Source organism: Pinus tabuliformis, chromosome J (assembly GCF_031772625.1).
Source record: "Pinus tabuliformis cultivar Carrire ecotype Pingquan chromosome J, CPIR1, whole genome shotgun sequence".
NCBI lineage: Eukaryota > Viridiplantae > Streptophyta > Pinopsida > Pinales > Pinaceae > Pinus > Pinus tabuliformis.
This window is the reverse complement of record NC_142295.1, coordinates 471870135-471889990: the sequence shown is the minus strand read 5'-3', so window position 1 is coordinate 471889990 and position 19856 is coordinate 471870135.

Genomic DNA, 19856 nt, shown 5'->3' with positions numbered 1-19856 from the left:
AAGCCTTCGCCTCCATCCTATGTTAGTACTACCCCCAGCGCTATACATGACGCGTCAACATGTACATGAAACTCTTTCTTCCAGTCTGAGAAGAATAGAATGAACACAGTAACCATCTTTTCTTTCAATATATCCAAAATTTTCTTACAGTCATCATTCTAGCAAAATGTAACATCCTCCTTGAACAATTTTTCCATCGGCATGGTGATATGGACATAGCTTTTGATAAAATTTCTGTAATATCTCGTATGTCCAAAAGTAGCGCGCAACTGTTTCACACTCCTCAATGTTTCCAAGTTTAGTATCACCGCGATATTCGTGGGGTCTACCATCAGTCCTTGTCTACAAACCACATGCCCCAATAGGTTCCCAAAAGGAATGCAAAACAGACACTTCTCGAGGTTGAGCACGATCTGGTATCTTCAACAAGTATCTAGCATCAAGCACAAGCTTGCTACATGGCACTTAACCAACCCAAATACAATCGAGGCATCAAAATATACCTCCAGGAAATTATGAATAAGTTCATTGAATGCCGCAACAACCATGCACAAAATGATAACAGGCGCATTGTTCAATACAAACGGCATCACAGTGTATTGAAAACAACCCCACTCAATCACAAAGGTTGTCTTTCTCCTATCCTCCGGTGCGATTTTGATTTGGTGGTACCCAGAGAACCCATCAGTGAAGAAATATGCTTCCTGGCCACCAACATTTTCCAACACTTCATCTGTGAATGGAGTCAGGAAAGGATCATGCACACAAGCATCATTCAGTTTTCTGAGATCCACGCATATCCTTATCTCATCCTTCTGCTTCTTCTCTTGCACCACCATTTGGCTTGCCTAATCAGATTCTTCCACAGTCTCAATGATGCCTCTTGCTAGCATTTTGTCTATCTCTAAGCGGACCTTCTCCTTGTATTTCAGATTGAGGTGGTAAGGCCTCTACTTAACCGGCTTCTTGTCGGGTTTTAACGTGATCTTCATCACTCCTAGGTCTTCGCTTATTCCTTTTAGATCCATAAACTTGGTAGGGAATAAGTCTTGGTATTCGCAGAGAAATTTAGTGAACTTATCCACCGTCGTGTCATCCCAGTAGTTTCCAATCTTTGTGAATTTTGGTTCTTCCTCCATACCAATGTTCACTTGTTTTTTTTTCACCACCATGGTTATATCAGTGTTCTCAATCTAGAATCCTTAAACCTTGCGGTGTCCTTCTGTTTCTGGAATGTTGATCTTCCATGGATTGTCATCCTCATCTTCAGCAGTTACATTATAACATTTGAGCACGTGACTTAGCTGAGTAGCCCATTGAGGTTGAATCAAGTCTAAAGGATCCTGCAGTATCCTAAAGATGGTTGCTTTCACTTCCTGTAGTGCTTCGTCAATACTGTCAAACCCATCCTCAAAGCTAAATTTCATCAGGAATCCTTCATGTAGGATATCCCAGTCACCTGTCCCATGGCAGTGCTTAGTTTCTATATACCAATTCATTGGGATAACATCCAGGGTATGACAGAAACAGGTGCACCCACTCAGGTTGGGGCTTTTCTCCATAAGTCTGCATCCATTTGGCTATATGTGCGCGTAGATCATTCTACCCATCATACTTGTCTGTCATTCGCATCTTAGGCTTCCCAAATCATGTTCAAATCATCCTTCTACATTTTTCCAATCAATAAAGCTTCCCTTGTGCGTACCCCACCATCTTGTACGTGTAGCATGCAGTGCCCAGTCCAAGGCTTGGAAGCGTTTCTTTTTTGGTACCTCCATTTCAAATGCATCAAAAATGATATCTACGTCATTTAGACCATCATAAATAGGAAAATTTATTTCCTCTGAAGACACACAACGCAATGACAGGGTCATCATGTTGCAATTCAGCATAGTTACTTCATGTAACCGATTCTGCTAGAGTTATATTTCCTCGTTGGAGTTCGAAGTGCAGGAACTCCTGGGTTCCCATGTAATTCATCCATCCATGGTGGGATTCACCCAGTCTTGGTCTCACACTGTTATCTTATAGATGCAGTCCGGATCATCATCACTCTCATAATCGTAGACTGGTTTCGTATAGCGTGATCCTTCAACAGGATCTAGAGGTATTATCATGCGCAGCGATTTCTTCTCAAATATCATCTTTCGCCTTTTCAAGTTGATCAAACCATTCATGTTAGTAGCCCAATAAATTCCCAAGAGCATAGGATAAGGGTTACTGTCATCCACAATTTCTATTACTTCAAAGTCTGCCAGTGTGCTCGCACCCTCAATGTCCACGGCCACCCCCTGCAGCCACCCCATGGGGATGATTTTCTATTGATTCACCATCCTTAGCTGAATTGGAGACCATTGGAACATAGGTCTACCTATTTGCTCCTAAGTCTATTTTAGCATAACATTCGCATCTCACGCCTGGTCCAAAATGACCTGATCCATTTCATACTCTCCTATTTGTACGGTCAGTCTCATCTCCAATCTCGTCCTTGTTTTATGCTTACCAATTTTTCATACTACACGTGGCTCACCTTCTGTGGTCCCAAAACATCTATTTATGAGTTCTTGTAACCCTTTCATAGCCTTACTATCGCACAATAACTTCATATAGGTTTCCAGGAAAGTTGTGAGCATAGAAGGGTTCATCTCTGGCTCAGGCTTATCCTTACTTCTTGAGGTGGAGGCCTCAACAAAGCTCTTCTTAGCTTTCATGAAGGCTTCATGAGAGCACTCCAAGTCAAATTTAGCCTCTTTTGTTGAGGCTTTATGAACCCATGTACCGTCTTTTGGCTGTTTCCCCTTGTCATCACCTATCGCGGTCCCACTCCTGAGAACTATGTTTACATTCAGATCCTCTTCATGTGGCTTAGACCTCATCATCTACAGGTTCTGAGTTGGTGGATGTGGTAGCACCCCTTTGTTTCGTATCCTAGCTATCAGTGTAGGACAGTATTCTATTTCATGATCAAACAGTGTGAAATACTTTCATGACGGATGCGTTGGATTAGTGCAATCGCAGGCATAGTGTCCTGGTCCTCCACAATTGTAGAAAATCAACTGTCCTTGACCTCTACAAGGTCCTCCTCCACCTCGGCCTCATCCCCTCCCCTGAAATCCCATCCGTGCCATCCCTACATTCTTGTTAAGGGGCCATGTTTCAGCCTGAACCCTGTAGACGAGAGTTCTATCCATCGCTAATTCATAACTCCTGTAGGTACACTCATCATGTCCTACAGACCTACAAAAGTTGCAGAACAGCTATTGCGGTGCTTGTACATACTTTTGTAGCAAGTGACAACCAGCTACCTTACAGATAGCACACCATAATGCAGGTCTCGTGGTAGGTCCTGCTTGAGCTTTCGAACTTAAAGGCATCAATCCTCCCCCTACAAGGTAATTCACAAAGACTAGGCAATGTTCTTTGTCATGACCCTGACTCTTGTATTTCAAGCACCATACCTCCTCGTGTATCTCTCGATGAACTGTCTTGTCCTGGTTTAGACTTTGCATCTCAAGGCACAGATTCTTCGGCTGCGCATGAATCTGTTGAACTCCTATATTAGGATCCTGCATCGGGACCTCATGTAGTCTCATGGAAATCTCCAAGGTCTCTGCTTGAGTTTTTATCTTCTGCTACGATAGCGCACTCCTTAAGTGGGGTATTATAGAAGCCACAAAGTAGTCACGATGCTATCCATCTGTCAAATTCATGTTGGCTTCACAGATTGTACATTTCATCCTTTGATCTAGTTCCCAAGGTGTCTCGCCTAGTTGCATCATGATCTCTTTGAATCCAACAATTGACTTCACCTTAGATTTAGGCCTGCTAAATTCCCTATGTAGTGCTTCCTAGATGTCTATATTCCAGCATTCAGGTTATCATTAGAGTACTTAATATACCAGGTTAGTGCGTGATCTTGCAGAGCACTAACTAGTGTCGCCTTCTTTTTGTGATCATCTGTAACACCTTGAGCTTCCCATATAGCCCTCACAATGAACCAAAATTGGTCTGGGCCCTCATTTCCCAACCCTTTGAACAAAGGCAACTTCACCATGTTTGCCATACTGAACCACGGTGGAGGTGGAGGTGGTATTCATGGGAATCCTTGTCTTATTAAGTGAATAGCACTTCAGGGAGAAACCTTCGCTACCACTTCTCATCCCTTCGTAGATATGAAATCAAGGGGCTATACTTTGAACCCTTATTTCCTTCGTTTTTGTAAATTTTTCCACTTCGCGTAGTCCTAAACATCAAGGTAGCTGCATAACCCATTTTTCGCACAACAACATTTGAGTCCAAGTATTCAAATATTTTACATACTTAACTCACGGTCCTTTGAAAAAGCATTGCTTTGCCTCGCTATAACTAACTGAGGTTTCAACCACAAATTCAATAACAAAACCTCCTATAATGCGATCAAGCCAAAGATCGAAAGCACGGGTGATCTTATCCTCCGATGCTTCCAACCTTCGCACTAGCTATGGGGTCCACACAATAGGATCATCAAGTTTCCACCTTCCTTGGCTCTCTTCTAGCTTCATGATGCACTCATATAGCTCAATAGGGAAAGAGCAGAAAAATATCTTGTGGATCTTTGTATACAGGTACCGGTCCAACCACTGTTCCTTTGTTAGTCATGGGTTTTTGTTCTCATGTGCCGCGAATTTGTGAATCTTTCTATCCAACCAGTCTCCAATCTCCTTCTTAGTTGGATTCCAATGATATGACATCACACATCTCTTATGAAGATTCTGGTCACGACAACGAAACCATTTTTTGTCTTGAGTGGGCTTGACCCAGGTTCAATTTTAGTTAGCCAAACAAATCCCTACACTACTGGCCCTTTTGGCATCAACTTGTGGAGCACAAACCGAAGTTTCACCCTAAGCAGTAGGAGGGGATGCTGGAACCAAGTTTCCGTACCCTTGAGATAGTTTTGATGTCATTTTATGTTGACTATACCTGCCTTCGCGCAGGTTTCTTAGCTCTCTATTCCACCCTTCAGTACCTTCGTGAAAGGGTACAGTTGGTTTTCACGCAGCCCTAGCTTGCGGCTCAAGGACTTTCGCATTTCTAGGGCAGCGAACTACGATATCTCCCAACTAGGCTAGTGTCTTACTTATGTTATTAACCGATCTTAGTTATCTTCAGGTAAGTTGATGTTCTTGCTTGCGTTTACTTAACCAACATATTTACATATGTTCATGCATCATATATGCATTATAAGTGAAATTCATACCCAACATAACAAGATGTATAAACAGGAAATAAAGACGCAGAAATTATAGAATACTTCTCTTTATTGATAATTCCAAATGATTACAGACTTGACCCACCCTACACACTCAACTGCAAAGGTCGGCACACTCAGCTGCGTACTTCTACCCTAGGCCTCTGTGCACTCAGCTGCAGAGCCTCTACCTATGCTACCAACCAAACTTAGACTTCTACCTCAGAGCTATGTCTCTATCTTTTATTATTCCTTCGCTATCAAACTACTTAGAGCTTAGCTCTATTTATACAATCTTTTACAACTGACATTATGTTTCCAAAATAAGGGTGGACAACCCTATGACTCTTTAACACCTACATGCTTCGCGACCACAAAATGCGGAGTATTTACACTTGAATTACAAAATTTGTCCAAAATATGGTCTTTTAGCCCCAAAACTACCCTTGGGGGATCCCGCGCCCAACACTTGTCATGAGTGATTGCAAGAATAGGTACATCAATGAAACATGTTGTGACGATGAATGGGATGGAGAAGACGTGCATGCTAGAAGATTTTCTTGTAGTTAAACAAACACATGAAGCACATCGAGCAAGCGAGAAAAAGGGACACATTCACATGCACCATCAAGAAAAGACCAATACCATCGAAGACCCCGAACACTTTTCCATGTGGAGGTGAAAACATATTTAACTAAGAGCATACCATCACTCAATAGCATAGAATCTTGACATGGACACCACAGTCAACCATCACATGTCTACAGTGTCATGTCAAGTTGTGTCATGAGTTGTCTCGGCCACATCACCCCTATGGTCCATACTTGTTGTAATAAATGTAATGTAAAGTGGAAGTCCAAGAGACCCACATATGAAGTTGAAGAGCCATGTAAAGTCACAAAGTCATAGGAAGTCAAACAATAATGAGGGAAGTCAAAGATTCACAAGGGTCAGTTATCCCCCCTTGGCTCTATATACCCCCTCATTGTATGAGAAAATGATTTTTCACCTTGGCTCTGCCCACATAGCCTTGAGAGTGTGTAGTCTATTCTTTGAGGAGTAAGGAGTGAATCCAATGTCCCACTACTGGGACTAGTGATTTACGGTGTACAAATGTGTCTTGGACCTTTTTATTAATTCAAAATCATGTATTCGGCTAGCACATTTTCACGCATGTTTTGTATCCATTTGTAAGACTATTCTTTAAATGTTTGTAATGCATGTTTTATTAATGTGCACTACGATAGTTGAACTACTTCGATTATTTTATTACTCATATTGTTGAAGATGTGTTGTATTTTCTTATCATTGTTGTCACTTCCATGTGGAAAACTATGCCGTACATTACACATACCATCTTTGTGTTTTGTTGGTTTTAATGACTATCACCCACGTGTGGAATACTCCACTGGAAGGTGTACATGTTTTCCATTGAAATTTGGTTTTCACGACTGCCACACTTGCCGGATGCTAGACAAACCTTTGTTTTTGTTCATGTGTGATTCTTCTTGGGTTGGAAATATTCCCTCTCATCAAGAGGCACACTTTACTTCCCCCTTTTGAAAATAAGAGAACACGGACATAGATTTTCATTAAGCAATTACCAGACATACTCACCTCACTTTCTTGAAGTTATAAGCATAACACTCTCATGTGCTAAATAGAAGAGCCAAGAAAAATCTCTAAGATAATGGGAAGCAATCCATCATACCTGATGGGACTCCTACACTAAACGGTGTGAGGTATAGTTGTGACTTCATACTAGGGAGATCCCGTTTGTTGGCAGGTCCAACACCATCAAAACAATGGCACTAGAAGGAGGGCCAGATGACAAGCTAAGCCCGTTGCATCTGGTTTGAATCTCTTATATAAAATGGCTCATACATCAATCATGCTCTTTGAGGGTTTCACCAATTTTCCCCTTGATCAAATTTCACTCCCCGATGAGCTTCTCAATCAATTGTCCCAGTTAATGTTTGATGGTGAGGATGGAACAACTATATCCAAGCACAATTCTAATTTTCTTCAAATTTACCAACCTTATGAAATCAATAATGAAAAGTATTCTTGTGTTATTTTCTTCCTCACCCTTGAAGGTTATGCTAATCGGTGGTGTCATACCTTGCCACCTACTTCCATCCATTCCCTTCTTCCTCTCCTCAAGGAGCTCCCTCAAGTCTTCAGTAAGTATAACTACTGAGATTTTTGTGGAAGAAACAACCTATTCAGAATGGAGCCTAATGAATCAGTTGAGAAATTTTCTGATCAATTTCTTCACCCTTGCTATGAAATTCTAAAAGAAGATTTGAACTAGGATTTCTTGAAACAAGATTTCAATTGCTTGGTTCGTGTCTCTTCATATGGTGAACCTAAAGTTCCAATTTTTTCTTCTTCCCCAACTCTTGTGAATCATTAGGCACCTAAGATTGTGGAGGAGGAGCCCAACACCTCGTATGTTCCTTTTCCTCCTCCTTTTCTGGTCCCAATGTGGGTACCCCTTTGCAGTGATTGCATAGTTGAGGAATTTGTGTAGCATTTCCCCAACCCATGTTCTCATTTGTATCCCACTTCCATGGAGGAAGTTCCAGAATGGCTGAGAGAGCCTATAGCTAAGAATCAATCCTCCATTGCGCAAGAGGACATCACCATTCACAACTCAAGTCTCGAAGTTGATCTACCTCTCTGTCATCCTACGCCATTCACAAGCCATGACTTCTTGTACCATGATTCGCTTGATCAATCTGTTTCACCAGCTAGTTGTGCACATTCTCTTGATTCTCAAGATGTTGGCTCAAATTGAAATAAGGTGAAAGACAGTCACATTACAGTGGGAGAGGAGTAGAAAGGTGAGGAAACTATAAATTCCCCCTCTCTGATTCGAAATTTTCGGCACAAAATAATGAGCTTCGATTCTCTAACAATTCTCAATCTACTAATCTTGATGAAACATTTTGTACAATTAATCCTTTCGATCAACCCCTAGTCTTGGGTAGTCATCACTCCCATGCTTCCATATTCCATGACGAACGCCCAAGCACATCATGTGATCTTCTATTTTATCATGAATACTCTAACTCATATCTAGAATTTCCTCCAGTTAAAGAATACGTTCATATCAAAACTTCCTCTTCACCTCACTCACTCATGTGTCCTACCATTCACAGTGCACCCACATGCATCAGACATACTCCATGTTCTCTTACTTCTTCATCTGATGAGTTATATTCTCAATTGACACAAGGTAGTGAGGTTGTCCATGATGAAGTTGAAAATAGTTTAATCAAAAAGTGTACTTCCAATTCCCCATCATCTCTTCTCTTGTATGAAGACAACTCTTCAAGCTAGCTTGCTGAAGCTAAAATATCTAGTACAACCTATGACAAAGATGGCTACCATCATGAGAGCAATTTTGAAATCAACAACAACAGCCATCTTTAAGCCATGCATGATTTGGTCCAAATTTCAAAATATGATTCTGCAATTCTGGAAATTTTCGGGATGTTCCAAGGAGTCGAGGCACTTAAACATCTGTTGATGGTTAGGTCAAGGCCTCACGACTCTAGTGAGCCTCCAGATCCCAATCAGATCTAGTTTCTCATGCACAATCCATCTATCTGCATGATTACACTCAACTTGAATTCACATGTAAAAGATGTTTGGTATTATTGATGTGATCTCTCAAATTTTCAAGATTTCACTTATCGTTGAATTCACAAATATGTCACAACACATCCATCTTCATGCACATCTCTTTCATCAAACTCATGGTGGGAATTTTATTCCCTCATGAAATCATGGAATTATGAAGTTGATAATCTAAAATACTGTCTTTGCCCATGATCATACTTATCGGATTTTTCATCTCATGATTAGTTCATCAGTCTCCTTGCGAACTTTGTACTTCAAATATGCTCACTCATCACACCAACAACCCCCATGTGTGATGGTGAACACACAAGATATCACATGAATCAAGTTCCTTTCATTTCACCATGTTGTAACTGGTTTCACACATTCACAATGCTGACATCCCTTTTACATTCTTGTTATGGCCATGATGCCTGTGAAATTTTTCACCAGTTGTAGGGGGGTGGTCTATCATGTCTAGCTCATGGTGAACTGGATTCCATTGATCAGAGCATTCACAAGATTATTCAAATGAATTTGTCTTTGTTCATTTCAAACTCGGAATATGATATTTTTACAAATTCATTTGATCATTTCCCCATCTCGGGTGACTGTCATGTGGCTTATTATTTTCCCAATTGTAAATTCAATGAAAATTACCTCGTGCTCTCCGATATTCATTGTTTAACATATTTCTCCTTATATTTCTGTCAAGTGGGTGAGGCACTTCAGCCTGCGCTAATGGTTATGGAAGGTCCTCACTATCTTGGCACGAATGATGAGAATGATCAAATTTATTTTTCTAATTCCCATCATGATCTCGTCTCTCCAATCAGAAATCCAAATTTTTACAGGTCATGAGACCTTCCAAAAAACCATTATGAATTTCACAATCCAATTTCTCAATGGTTGGAACACTCTTACTTGGCAAGCCATGTTGGAGGAAACAATATTCAACCCTTCCTCGCACTCGCTAGGAAGCTTGCTACATATGAACACACACCCACAAGAGGCTTCCAAAGTTTGTTGAATAATGGTATCCATCAAAAAGGTAAGCGTGTGTATTGGGCATTTGTGACACATTTTTTTGCCCATAGGCAAGACCTTCCTTTCCATGTGGAATATTTTCAAGCTTTTGTATTTTTTGTTGCACACTATTTGTTATGTATTTTAATCACTTGTATCCTTGTGGTTGCAGGTTAGGAATAAATACGGTGGCTTCGCTGGAAATTTCATGTCATGTAATCTCGACTGTTTAGCTGTTAGGATAGGAGTAGGATTAGTTGCATCTTAGTTTTCCTTCCTTGCACTCATCTTTCACTTGCAGTCCCCCATGGTTTTCTTATTTTTGCTATGTTTTCTTTAGTCATTTTGCTTTCTTGTATTCTTGTTTTTTTTACTTGTTGTCTACTCAATTCCTTGTCTTGTTTTTCCCTTTCATGTTGAGTTTCCTTTTTTCTTGCACTATGCAAATAAGTGTTGTGCCTGCAATGTGTTCTAGCTTTTGAATAAGTATGTGGCTGAAGTTAAAGAGTCTTCTAACACTGTAGCACTTGGCTAGTCTTGTGTTAGTTTTCTCTGTGTTTGGTTGTAACTTTTGGATGATGAAATCTCAATGGAAAATATGATCCATCTATAAGGGAAATTCTGGTCAAACCATGAAACTATGTCCAAACTGGGAAACCCCATGTCTATACTTAGTTCTCTGCTCTATGTGTTCCAGCTTAATCCAACTAGTATAAATGGACAAGGGGAAAAATATAAATGAGCAAACCTAAATCAAAGGTCTTACATTCTTCTCTGAAGGAACAACCTCTTCTTCTCTTAATAAGTCGGGATCCCTCTTACGTACCAAGAATAAATAAGTTCCTATGCACAGTCATATTTAAAAAAAAATACAAAGGTGAAAGAAGAGAAAGGATTACTAGTCAAAAAGGTGAAGAAGGCAACTCCACCAGGGTACTGACCAGCCTCCCTGGCAGTGAAGAAATGCTTGTGTTCTTGCATGACTCTGTCGGGGTATTATCCAGGCCTGCTGGCAATGGAGCAACAACAAAGATGAAAACTTATACTTTTCAAATCTTAAGCTTGTAAACCAAACTACCCTTCCCTATTTTGAAACACTACGATGTAGCTGAAAATTTTGTTGTGTTTGACTGAGTTGGTACAAGGTGAACCATGTCTGTCCATGGGGTAAGTAGGGAAACCAAATTAACTTGCACAATGAATCAATACTTCTTGAAAGGCTAATGCCCAATGCTACAAATGAACCAAAACAGAGAAGCTAGTATTTAACTAGTGTGTCACCAAGTGTTATAGCGGCTGCAACACCATCCAAAATTTTGGCTTGCATCCAAATTTCAGAGCCTTCCTTGGTTTTTCCCCTTGATGGTTGCAAACACTCGGGCTTGATTGACCACAAGTCATCTTTTTTCATGTTGATCACTATGACTTTCTTGTGAGTTTTTCCTAGCATTTTTGAATGTTTGTCTTTATGTGTATCAGTTATTATCACTCTTTCGACATGGGTTGCAATCACACACAAAGTTGTAAACACTATCACACAAGTGTCGTCATGGTCGTTCAAAGACGTATTTCAATTATCACACTTTTCACTCCTAACCTTTGAGTAAGTCTCACTAAGCACATGTTATCTTGTTGGTTTTAGGTGTCTTATCGTTGAGTGATGCTAAATGTGTGATCACATTGTCATCTATGCACAAGTACACTTGCTTTCACACTTAGTCAATTTTCCCAAAAATTTTTGACTGGACAAACTTCTGTCATTTGGACCTGATCTTAGTGACCTTACACTACTTCCCAGAACTGAGAAGAGCTTTGTGCTATCCTCTGAGCAGCTTCCACTGTCTCCCAAAACTGTGTAGAAGTTGTCCCAGAACCCGATCCAATCTACGCTTCCTGCAAGATCTCCCATCAAGCCTTCCACTGGTAAAAAAGAGAAATGACTTGAGATGTCACCTAGGGTTGTATTGATCTCCAAAATGGCACAAAATTTTCCTTCACCTACCCTTCTTCCCCACTCTGCAATTAGCCCAGGAATTGCACATAGTTGTCCTTCACCTGCCCTTCTTCCTTGCTTTGCAATCATCCCAAGAATTATGCAAAGCTGTCTTTGACCTACCCTTCTTCCATAGTCTGCAATCAGCCTCAGAATTGCATAGAGTTGTCCTTCACCTGCCCTTCTTCCCAGCTCTACAATCAGCCCAGGAATTGTGTAGAATTGTCCTTCACCCACCCTTCTTCTCTATTCTATAATCAGCCTAAAAACTACGCAGAACTATCATGCACACTTCCCTGCTGACCTGCTCTTCTCTCACTCAGAAAAATATGCAGATATGGTTGTCAAATTCTCTTTTGTCCCACTCTACAATCAGCCCAGAAATTGCACAACTATGTCTGGTCGTGGACTGTCTCCCAGGATTACACAATTTTAACCAGCAACTCCTACAACTCGATCTTGTCCTCCTCTGGAAAGTTGAAAATTTTTTTCTGGCACTGCTTCCTGTTACCCACACTATCTTCCCTGAAGAAAATATGGAGATCCCTGTTGGTTGACCTGCCTATTGTTCCCCTTGAAAATTGCGCAGATTGGCCTAGTAGTTCCCTGACACCCCACCTAGCCTTCCTCCCGGAAACTATGCAATTCCGCATCCCAGCTAGGTTTTTCCCTGTAGCTATCACTGTTGTCTCGGATTGCGTAAATCTACCTCCCAGTGACATCTATGCACTTTTTCCTGATAGTGCTCTAGAGCCTCTCATCCTAGCCTGTGATTTGCCCTACACAGTTTTGTTCGGACTCTGGACACCACATATCTCCACAATGGTATGATATTGTCGACTTTGGGCCTAAGCCCTCATGGATTTGTTTTTAGGCTTTACCCCAAAAGGCCTCATACCAATGGAGATATTTTTCCATCCTTATATACCCATGATCCTCCCCACTTCTAGTTAATGTGGGACTTTGGTCGTCTACCAACAATCCTCCCCTCGAACAAAGGACAATCCGTCCACTCTCTACCAACTAGGATTCTCCGCTCCAATGCGTTGGAAGCACATGCCTTACATGGAAGCACCACCTGCCTCGAGAGCTTGCTCTATCCCAGGTCAACTCCTCTTCACAGTGTTGGGACTAGGACACGTCCATGAAGAATCTGGAGCACTTCGCCTGTCTAACCGAGCTCATCCACGAATCCCATCGTGATATTACTAGGGCCCACCACCTTCATTCGGCATTCCAAGGATTCATCCACTTGGCTAACTTCGGGGCATGGCTCTGATACCACTTGTTCAGACTCTGGACACCACATATCTCCACAATGGTATGATATTGTCCACTTTGGGCCTAAGCCCTCATGGATTTGTTTTTAGGCTTTACCCCAAAAGGCCTCATACCAATGGAGATATTTGTCCATCCTTATATACCCATGATCCTCCCCACTTCTAGTCAATGTGGGACTTTGGTCATCTACCAACAAGTTTCAATGCCTTATCCATCTCCCAATCACCTGCACTGAAATGGAAAATAATGCATCATGTTAGACTAGGAGATATTTGGATTTGATGTCCTCTCATCATGAGTGATTTTAGGAATAGGTAAATCGATGAAACATGGCATGACAATGAATGGGATGGAGAAGAGGTGCATGTTATAAGACTTGGTTGCAATCAAACAAATGCATGAAGCACATTGAGCAAGCGAGTGAAAGGGACATGTTCACATGCACCATCAAGAAAATACCAAGACCATCAAAGACCCCACACACTTTGTCATGCAGAGGTGAAACCATATTACATTGATAACATACCATCACTCAACAGCACAACAACTCAACATGAACACCATAGTCATCCAGTACATGTCAGTAGTTTCATGTGGATTTGTATCATGAGTTTCCATACATCACTACTATGGGCCATACTTGTTGTAATCAATTTAATGTAAAGTGGAAGTCCAAGAGACCCACATAAGATGTTGAAGAGTCATGTAAAGTCAAAAAGTCGTAGGAAGTCAAACAGTCATGAGGGAAGTTGAAGAGTCACAAGGGTTAGTTACCCCCCTTTGGTTATATATACCCCCTCATTGTATGAGCAAAGGAATTTTCACCTTGGCTCCTCCCACATAACCTTGAGAGTTTGTAGTTAGTTCTTTGAGGAGAAAGGAATGGCTCCAATGTCTCACACTAGGACCAGTGATGTATGGTGTATTTATGTGTCTTGGACCTTTTCCTTAATTCATATTCCTATCTCAGGCCAACACATTTTCACGCATATTTTGTAACCATTTATAAGACTATTCTTTAAACATTTGTAATGCATGTTTGCTTAACCTATACTAAGATAGTTGAACTACTTCGGTTATTTTAGTACTCATTTTTGAATACATGTTGTATTGTTTACCACCATTGTCACGTCTCTGTGGACTACTCCACTAGACATTAGACATACCATATTTGTGTTTTCTTAGTTTTAGTGAACCTCAGCCCCATGTGGACTACTACACTGGACGACATACGTGTTTTCCCTTGAAATTTGGTTTTCATGACTACTTTATCCATTTTGGATTATTCTGATAGATGTTGGATAGAGCCTTGTTGCTTTTCACATGTATTTCTTTCTAGGTTGGGACTATTCCATCTCATCAAGAGGCTCACTTTACTTCCCCCTTTTGATAGTAAGAGAACCCAGAAACAGAGTTACATTAAGCACTCACTAGGCATACTCACCTAGCTTTCTTGAAGTTACAACCATAACACTCTCATGTGTTGAATAGCAAGAACCAAGGCATATTTTTAAGATAATGGAAACTGGGCGATAGTACCAGATGGGAATCCTACACCAAATGGTGTGAGGTCTAGTTGGGACTCCATACCGGGGAGATCTCGTTTGTTGGTGGGTCCAACATTGTCAACAGGTTGGGATTTAGTTGTTGACTTAGCAATAGGGTTGTCATATTGTCATGATTGAGTCTAAACGTTGACTTATTCAGTGGTGACTTCATTAGAATTCATCATGAGAACATGATAATCATTGTGACCAAATGTTGTGGGTTGGGGAGCTGCATGACCTTGTGTAGGTTGAGTAGTGAGATATCCTTGATGAGGAAAAGGATTAGTAAGCACAGCTGGTTGAGATGAAGCAGGAGGAGGAGGAGATATGGGCTAGTGTCCACTCAAAGAAATTTCTTTAGCTTCCTACACTTGACACATTTGAGGTAAAAGGGGATAGTCATGAGTATAATGGCTATATATGCCGCAACAGGCACAAGGTTTGTTCATACGAAGAGCCTTGTTTTGCTTGGGTCGTTCGCCCTATTACTGGGTTGTGGGATTAGGCTAGTTTCATTGAGGTTCATTAGGTGTTGGACCCTGGTTACCATGATTACCTTGAGATTATTGACTGTATTTACCTTTCCCCTTGTTCCATTTCTTGGGGATTTAGGGATTAGTTACACTCTTTTGAGCATATACTTGACCTTTTGGAGGAGGTTTTTGTTGTGGTAGAGGTGGAGGAGGCATGGGGGGCTGGGGCATTGGTGCCAGTGAGGCTAGCGCACTAGGTGGTGCATACAAATAGTGAGGAGATGAGGAAACATTAGGATAGATGGGTGGAGAAAACGTTGTCCCTAGCATCTGTCGATGTTGATGGGGATATGCATAAGATGTGTTGGGACCTAGATAAGGATTTCCATGTGAAATATTGGGGGTAAAGGATAAGTGTAAGAGAAACTAGTACCCCCATGGGGTTGACCATAAATCATCAAAGGTGGAGAGTATGGTTGAAGTTGAGGTTCTGAAATGCATCTAACTATACCATCAACGGCATGAGATACCCCCAGTGCATTAGCAATGCTAGGCTAAGGAAGATTAAGAATGAGAGTATAAACATATACTGATTGGGCGTAGATCAGGTCAAATTTCAAGGCTACTTGGAGTGCATATTCCTCAGATTGGGGAAGTGAGAAGTGACATATTTAGCAATGGGGGAAAAATTGATGTAAGGAACCAATCCATATAGGCTTGGTCTTCAAATTCAAGAGCTTTACATATGGTCCTCCTTCTACACCATTCTTGAACATGGTCAGATAGGTGAGTGGCAAAAGTTTGATAAAAAGACGTCAACAGTTTGGTACCAATGTCAGAACGAAGAGGTAACTAGAAATAGGCTAGAAATTCTTCAGCACAAGTCACAAAAGTGGAATGAGTGGTCTTGGGTTGATTGACAGAACACTTAGTAGCAACTCCAGTAAGAATGCATTGGAAAAGGCAAAGATGAATGGAGCCTCGAGTAATAGAATTGGGTGAACCCCACATATGGAATGAGCGAACATGATTTGTGGGATCTTCCCCAGGACCACCTTCAAACTTGGGTACGTTGGAACCAAGCTTGGTAGGCATAGTTGGCTAATTGGGGTCATGGGGAAGATGGTTGTTGATGAGCTGGCTGAAATTAGGAATACTCAAACCAACCATAAAAGGAAGCAATGGAGTAGAAGTGACCATATTCATGGAGGTTCTACTCGTGGGGTTACCCTGGTTAGTACTTGGGTTACCACCTTGGTTACCTACACCCACAGTGGTTCCTAACATGGGGATGGTACAGGGTTGGGAAGACGAAAAATCAAAGGAATAACTGGAATAATTAGTAGAACTAGAGTCAGAATCAGGACTCAACAAAGGACTAGGAGGATGAAATCTAACTGATTGGGGAGGAGTAATATGTCCTAACAAAAACTAAGGGCGAAGACCTCTAATTCTCCAAAATAAATGCATATGGGCCACAATGATGTCAAGACAATGACGTCTCTAAGGACTAAAGGGTGATGATAGGGAAAAAAGAGCAACAAACAAGAACCAAACACCTAGTGTAGTGGTGCCAAGTGTAAACTAACTATATTAATTATGTTACTCTAATACAAGCAAGCACATGCTATGAAAGAAAAGTACCTCTAGCCTATAGGTAGCCTAAATCCTAAAACAACCCTAAATCTATTGTTTCATATGGCCTTGCAAAGAAATTCTTACTTGATGGAATCTCATCCTTGCGAGTAGAGCTATCCAGAGAAAGGTAGGGTAGAGAACCAACTACTTCCCACAACCAATCCTATAGGGTCTGTTCCTAAGATTGGTCACTACGATTACCTTCATCCTATGGGAGTGGTGGAGTCTTGAGATTCTTGGTGATCAACCACCGCATGGGATTCCCTACCATGGGTTTGGTAGCCCTAAGGAGAACCACTCCCATGATGACCTAGCCTAACCCCCTCTGAATCAAGTTTCTGGCACACTCTGGATTTGGACCATGGGATGGTGAAGGATTTTAAGCTCCCTAATATGTCAAATTCTATGTATCAATGTATGTGATTAATGGGTGCTAGTGGAAGCCTATCTTGCCGATCCTACACCTAAACTACTAAAGGGTGATGATAGTGAAAAAGGAGCAACAAACAGAAACCAAACACCTAGTGTATTGGTGCCAAGTGTAAACTAACTATATTAATTACGTTACTCTAATACAAGCAAGCACATCCTATTAAAGAAAAGTACCTCTAGCCTATAGGTAGCCTAAATCCTAAAACAACCCTAAATCTATTGTTTCATATGGCCTTGCAAAGAAATTCTTACTTGATGGAATCTCATCCTTGTGAGTAGAGCTATCCAGAGAAAGGTAGGGTAGAGAACCAACTGCTTCCCACAACCAATCCTATAGGGTATTTTCCTAAGATTGGTCACTGCGATTACCTTCATCCTATAGTGGCGAACATATTGGGGAGAACATGGTTTGCTTGTTGATGTCATTTGCTTTATAGCTATAGACAAAGCCTGAAGTTATGCCAGGTAGCCTTCAAAGCGCTTTTGCTTTTCATTCGCAGAAGTACATAAACGCTGCTTCAGTCAATCTCTGGTCTAGCTTGTAAATGTGACATCTAACTTGTTAATTACCCCAGTACATGTATCAAGTTCAGATCTGATTGTTGATGGTGGACAACGATCAGACACTGGCAAGGCTGAAATCATTCACCTGGTGACTCTAAATTAGTTCTGAGATTAGATCTAAAGACTCCATTGGAGGATTATCCCGACCAGCAAAAACATGAAAGGACAACATGGACAGATCAGGTATTCAATTTGGAATTTCATCCAAGACATTTTGTTCTTTGTCATAAATTATTTCTTCTCGTTTCCCAAGAATGTCAAGAAGGATTTGTGAAGTATACTGTATTTGAGAAGAGATACTCGACCTACAGTTGATTCTTTCCCTTTGAAGATTGTAAATACCAAAGATTTGCATGCCTTTGAGCTTGATCAGGATCCTTTTTTCGAATTTTGTGATGACCATCTTTAAATTGATTAGCCTCAAGAGACCAAGACTGATTATATACCTGTTGTACATACCCCTACACCTTGTAAAATTCCAAATCGATATAAGACTCTGATTTTACCTTCTGTTCTCCATGCTTTCCCCAAAAACTATGATCTATACTTGCCGAGGTTTGATGATGAAAGTAAGAATGTCAACGCTGAGAAACATGTGCAGAATTTTGAGTCTTTTCTAGACCTTTTTGAAGTTGATAGCGAAGATTTTAGTATCAAGCTTTTTGCTCTTTCTTTGCAAGCTAAAGTGAAGAGTTGGTTCAAAGCCCTTCCTAATGTGAGCATCTCAGATTTTCGGCAGTTCGTCAAAGTTTTTCTTGACAGGTGGATGATCGAACATAACCTTTTCTTGATTATAGAAGAGTATAACCAGCTAAAAAGAATGCCAGGGCAGACAGTACAACAGTTTTCAGCCAGATTTAATCAAGTTTATTATTCGATGCCAGTTGATATAAGGCCTCCTCCTAGATCTGCTCTCTTACACTATCCGGGTGCCTTTGATCCAGAGATGGAGTTTCAGCTAAGAGAAAGAAACCTTGCAACACTTGAAGCGATGCAGAACAATGCAGTAAATGTAGAGGCTCACTTGCTGATCCGAAGGGCAAGGTTGAAGGAAGAAGAGATGACAAACATAGATCTGGAGGAATCAACATCTCTAGAGGTGAAGCTTGATATTTTGGTAAGTGCAGTAGAAGAGATTATGCAAAGGATCACCGCAAGAAATGATTATGATGTTCACGCCCATGGCTCGCTGATTGAAGAAGAACAAGCTGCTGATCCAAAACATCTTATTTCTTATCCCAATTGTTATAGATCTGATAATGATTGTCTTATTAATCATCTTGGAGAAGAGAGATCTGTTGATATGACCTGCATGCTTGATGATATGTCTTATACCAATGATTTGCCTTAGTTTGATCAGTATGATGATGATTATGTTCTCCAAATAGAAGATAATCTTATAGACAAATCAACAGCTAGTTTGTCGGAGGAAGAATTTCATTTTCAGTAGCTCGAATACAATGATCAAATGATGCATATCAGCTATGACATTGACAAGGACAGTGCAGAAAATTGGGAAGTAAGTGAAGGATATTTACCTTTTTTCTTTGATTCATGTCAGTTCATTAGAGCCAATTTCCATGCAATCAGAAATCCGCTGTCAACAAGTCTTGATTTGGACCATCTTGAGAGCAATGAAAACCTTGTTCAAGACTTTTCATATCCAGATTTGTAGCCCCCGAATGCCTTTTATTGTCAAGTTGCAAATAGAGACTTGGAAGCTGGCACATATGATCAAATGATACAAGATGATTCCATACCATTTTGTTTCGAATCATTTCTGTTTTTGAAGAGAAAATTGCATAGTACATCTTCAGTAAAGAATGAGCAATGCAATCATGTAATCACATTGGAACCAATAGAAAATGGTTTGCAGTAGTATTTTGAAGTTTTTCATGATCCAATAGTTGATGTTTTGGATGAGGTTTGCAGTCAAAGTCTTTCTCCATTGACTATATGTGAGCTTGAAACATGTATTGATACAAACTCGATCCGATAGCCGGTTTCTTTGTCATTTTCAGAAGAGGTCTCGTCACAAAGCTCAG